At 44.9% G+C, this 5,744-nt stretch overlaps 1 non-coding gene across 1 annotated transcript; it reads right to left on the bottom strand.

The window, feature by feature from the left end:
- Positions 1-1,153: 1,153 nt before the first annotated feature.
- Trnat-ugu lies at positions 1,154-1,227 on the bottom strand. Its single transcript has one exon. It is a non-coding gene; the product is annotated as a tRNA-Thr (tRNA).
- Positions 1,228-5,744: the final 4,517 nt, after the last annotated feature.

Below are 5,744 nucleotides of genomic sequence, written 5' to 3'. Positions count from 1 at the left end.
CTAGCGACAAAATGGTTCAAATGGCTCTGAGCACTATGGGACTCAACATCTGAGGTCATCAGTCCCCTAGAACTTAGAACTACTTAAACCTAACTAACCTAAGGACATCACACACATCCATGCCCGAGGCAGGATTCGAACCTGCGACCGTAGCGGCTGCGCTGTTCCAGACTGTAGCGCCTAGAACCGCTCGGCTACTGCGGCCGGCAACTAGCGACACCTACGCGCAATCCCAGTCCCTGTCCTCTGTGCTTGCTAATTTTAGATTCCCGCTGAGGTCGAACGTCTATGTCCATCGTCAGTGAAGGTTGTGGATTCATTGTCCACCGAGACGAATGTGTTATATGAACGCTTGTTCTTTCGGACATGCCCGAAAGAACAAATGTTCAGATGTTTGTGAATTCCTAAGAGACCAAACTACTGAGATCATAGGTCCCTAAACTTACATACTACTTTAACTAACTTAAACTAACGTGCGCTAAGAACAACACGCACATCCGTGCCCCAGGAAGGACTCGAATCTCCGGCGGGAGGGACCGCGCAATTCATGACATGGCACCTCAAACCGCGTGGCCACTCCGCGCTGCCCGAAAGAACACAAACTACTCATCCATATAAGTGCCTGTTATAGTCGCTGGTTGGCTACGTATGGTTCACAAAGTCGATTAGCGTCTACGAAAGTTGCCGGACGGTAGGATAGTATCGGACAGTGGATTGTATAGGCCAACTCTAGTGCTAATGACAGAACCAGCGCGAATTGCGTGGCAACACCTCCATTCATGCGATTTTATATCAGAATACTGTGCATTGCAGAATGGCAACAACTTATCCGTACCTCGTGAGCTTTGCACTGAACGAACTAAACTTTGGAATATTTTGTTTAGATTGCAAGCAAGAACGAACGCATTTTTATTGTATCTTTAGATGAAAGTGGTACTATTCTCTGTATTATACGTTGTGACAATGAATAGCCAATGTAATAACAATGGAAACGCAATCTAATAAGAGCTACGTATGTGAAGATTGTAACTGATCTCGAAAGAACAGATACCATTGATGACCGTGGAGCTTCTCTAGAATAAATGATAATTAATTGAAACCCTCAGCTGCCGACAGGTGTTGCTATACCTCGATGGGGATAGCTGAAAATTTGTGCCCCGACCGGGACTCGAACCCGGGATCTCCTGCTTACATGGCAGACGCTCTGTCCATCTGAGCCACCGAGGACACAGATGAATAGCGCGACTGCAGGGACTTATCCCTTGCACGCTTCCCGTGAGACCCACATTCCCAACTGTCCACAATCTACATACCTGTCTGCGGCTGAGGGTTTCAATTAATTATCATTTGACATAAAAGTTTTCTGGGTTTGGTACCGCGTCATAATGTAAAAAACTACTGCTGCCAAACCCAGAAAACTTTTATGTCGACTGACTCTGGCCGCGGAAGCCTACGCAATTATAATTATCATTTCTTCGGGTTATATCTGAATTAAGCAATTTAGGGTTGTGTTGGAAAAAACAGCCAACATAAAAACTTAAATTTTTACCGTTTATTTCTTTCGTGATGTAACTGACTGGCCACTTGTCGCTAAGCGATAAGTAAGTTCACTGGTGTTGCATTCTCCCAAATTTCCTGGATGGAGGAAAAGGCCTTGTGAAGTCTGCAGATTGAACTTGCAAAATTCCCTGGAGCTGCAACATGATGAGAGAGGTCAGCTGCAGGCTTTAGGCATTAGGTGGTCAAGTAGCAGATATTCGGGAGGTTTCACCGAATTCCCCCAAGAACTTTGCAGCTATGCGAGAAAACCGCTTCACGTAACGAGGATCTCAGGCTTGGGTACGGCAAAGCGCCTTTTCAGAGCTGTGCGAACTAAAAGAGGTCCTTGGGAAGTAGCCAAAAGCGTATACAGACAATGAGACACAGACATTTCACCATACACAGCATGGGAAACTAGCTACATTTTGTACCCAGACAAATTTTTAGCCAATGAAGGTGAGAACTCATCCAGTGCCAACTCCTAGTCAGTTTACGGATATACAAGTAGGGCTTGTTCAAAAAATTCTGCTGGCCTCCCCCTGCATTTTGGAAGGTGCTGTGAAATTCCTCGTTCCCACGGTAGCAAAACTCGTCAATCTTTCTCTCCAACCAATGTCGTTTAGGAGAAGGATGGATCATAAACAGGAGACGACACTCGGTGTTTTGGATCGTGCGGCAACAGTATATCGCAGAGATATCGAGAGATGTCCGGCCTCAGCCTAGGGGTGTCTTTCGCTGCTTTTTGAGTAAGTGCATCTGCACTGCTTTTACTCCGCAGAATCCATGATTAGCAAGTTTCTCCCGCAATCTGGATTTTTTTTTTTTTTTTGAAAAAAAAAAAAAAACGCTCTTGAGGCGATCGTCTCCAGTATCCTTGCATCTGAGAGCTGCTCAGGCTTTGAAACGCCAACGCCAGTTACATTTCGAGTAATAGTCTTTCAGCTTAGCATTCAGGTGCTTTCTGCATTTATAAAGTGTTTTCAGAATTGATTTGAAAATTGTCATTCACTGTCATTAAAATAAATTTGTATTTCCACCCTCATGACCTTTTGGCCTTGATAAAGAGAATTATAACCGTAGTTTACCTTGATCCAAGCAGAATTTTGAAGGTAAATAAATTACTGTTTAATTACAACGTCTTCAATATCATCATTTTCGTCCTAAAACTGTCCGATATGGTGATCCTATAATCATAATAAATATCAAAATGGTTCAAATGGCTCTGAGCACTATGGGACGTATCTATTGAGGTCATCAGTCCCCTAGAACTTAGAACTACATAAACCTAACTAACCTAAGGACATCACACACATCCATGCCCGAGGCAGGATGCGAACCTGCGACCGTAGCGGTCATGCGGTTCCAAACTGACGCGCTTAGAACCGCACGGCCACACCGGCCGACCATAATAAATATCGTCATCGGATCTGCATGACTGAATTGTGGTCTACTGTGATGATGTTCCGGTGTAAAACAGGTGTCGTTGCTAGGAACAGTTTTGACTAACCAGGAAAATTGTTTCATTTCTTCCCTTTTTTCTTTTATGATTTTTTTATTTTTTTTATTTTTGGTAATCAAACTGCACCTGCATTTGCAATGACCATCGTGAGCGATCATCATTGCCAATATCATTCTGTTGTATTGTTAGCAGGCAGCTAGCTTGCACTTACTGCTCCGAACCCCGATCGATGCACGTGCACCACCACAAATAATACGGAAAAAAACAGAAAATATTACATGGCGGCCCTGCCAGCATACGTTTCTTTGGTTTATCTTTTTTGACACAGGCAGAACAGCACAATGAGACACCGTTCAGCTTGTAGAATTCAGCTTTAGTGACCCCTGGGTGCCTATTGCCTTGCTTAATTGTAAATTTTCAGCAGTGGCAACTTTACTAGTTATAGATGTTTGTGCATTTTTAAGATCTTAGTAAGTCGTTTAACGTCGCATGTGATGAGTAAGCAGTCAGTGTGTGAAGACTTTCCAAATGTTTATGTTATTTTGTTTTGCGGATTATTTTGTTTTCGCTTAGATATTTAGTGAGCAATAGGGAGGGGGGAGGTTCAAAGAGCTCTGAGCACTATGGGACTTAACATCTATGCTCATCAGTCCCCTAGAACTTAGAATTACTTACACCTAACTAACCTAAGAACATCACACAACACCCAGTCATCACGAGGCAGAGAAAAACCCTGACCCCGCTGGGAATCGAACCCGGGAACCCGGGCGCGGGAAGCGAGAACGCTACCGCACGACCACGAGCTGCGGACTTAGTGAGCAATAGGCCCACCGCAGACAAACTGCTCTGCTCTGTGACGAGTGGTTGTGATCTGCCGACAGTCGGCCCCGAATACATGCCATCCTGCCAAAACCTGCACACAGTAATGATTGCTGTCACTCGTACTGGTGGCCCAGCCAAAGACAAGTAGCGGTAGCCATGTGGTCGCGGCGCCATTTTTCGGCGTGAGTAATAACACAAATGTGTATTAGTCATTCGATGCATCTTATTGTCTTTGGCAGGTCACTGCTACTCGTTCTGTATGCGGATTCTATGGCTAGAAATGGCTGTATGAACAACAGAAACACAAACCGTTCAACTGTCTGGTAACTGACGTACACCACTCGCCATTAAAATCATAACTTTGCTTCCGCCGCTTTTTCCCCACCTTTTGAGGCTTTAATGAAACAAATTGGTTACACATATATCATTCAAAGTATTTTCCATCGCTGGCCATTAGTTTCTCCCATCTTTCGTGCAGTGTATGAACCTCGCTTCGAAAAAATTGTTCATCTTTTGAAGCGATCCACGAATCGATCCAATTTCTGACTTCTTCATAAGATCGGAGGTGTTGGTCAGCCAGGCCAAGCGCCATTGATCTAAACAGGTGATAGTCAGAGGGAGAAATGTCTGGAGAATATGGCGGGTTGGGTAGGACTTCCAATTTAAACGTTTCCAAGTACGTTTTTGCCTCTTTTGCAACGTGGGGTCGAGCGTTGTTGTGCTGCAAAATCACTTTATCGTACCACTCGCTGTATTGCGGCCGTGTGTTTAATGCTCTTCTCAGACGCACTAACTGCGTCCGATAACGAGCACCTGTGTTTGTTTCACTTGGTTTTAACGCCTCATAGTACACGACGCCGAGCTGGTCCCACCAAATGGAGAGCATGATACTGGAGCCGTGAATATTCGGTTTGGCCGTCGACGTGGAAGCATGGCCGGGATATCCCCATGACGTTTTGCGTTTATGGTTACCGTAATGAACCCATTTTTCGTCCCCGGTCACAATGCGATGCAGAAATCCCTTACGTTTTTGCCTCTGAAGCAACTGTTCACAAACACACAAACGCTGTTCAACGTCTCTTGGTTTCAGCTCACACGGGACTCAAGTTCCTTCTTTCTGAATCATGGCCATAGCCTTGAGACGTTTGGAAATGGCTTGCTGTGTCACTCCCACTAATCGTGCCAATTCTTCTTGAGTTTGACGCGAGTCTTCACTCAGCAATGTCTCCAATTCTGCATCTTCGAAAACATTCTGTCTTCCACCACTAAGCCGGTCTACAACGTTAAAATCACTGTTCTTGAAGCGCTGAAACAACTCACGACACGTTCTTTCACTAACAGCGTCCTTACCATCCGTACTTGAGAGCATTCGATGAGACTCAGTAGCTGTTTTCTTCATACTGAAACAAAACGGTAACACCTCCAGCAAATGACGCGAATTAGGCTCGTAAAGTGACATTTTCAACCAAGAACAACTTTATGATTCGGACACAAATCGACTAATGTTTGAATGAGGTTATGTTGACCGAGGTCCAAACTAACTGCCTGACGTCTGGGATCTGTTTCTTTCGACCGCTACTTACCGTTGTCGCCACGTATCGGCAAACGGCGGAAGCAACTGGTTTGTTATGCAGAAATGACATTTCATTGTTGGTTGTCTATGAGAATACTGTGATATGCCTTGTGTAAGAAGGAGAAACGCCTGCCATCACATGTTGAAAATCTACAGTAGCAGATATTGCCCTTTCGAGTCTGCAGTTTATCGTTCAATGACATTGCTGATCGCAGTAGACAACACACCATGACTGTCATACTAATATGGAATCCATGGGTGCAGGGCGGCCATATTTAAAGCCGTGCAGGTTCTCAACGCTTCCATGGAACTGTAGCTGAGACCGGCTGGTCCCGGCGGAGGTTCGAGTCC

Source organism: Schistocerca americana, chromosome 5 (assembly GCF_021461395.2).
Source record: "Schistocerca americana isolate TAMUIC-IGC-003095 chromosome 5, iqSchAmer2.1, whole genome shotgun sequence".
Classification (NCBI taxonomy): domain Eukaryota; kingdom Metazoa; phylum Arthropoda; class Insecta; order Orthoptera; family Acrididae; genus Schistocerca; species Schistocerca americana.
The sequence above is the reverse complement of the archived record's forward strand: the minus strand, read 5'-3'. Positions and strand labels throughout refer to the sequence as shown.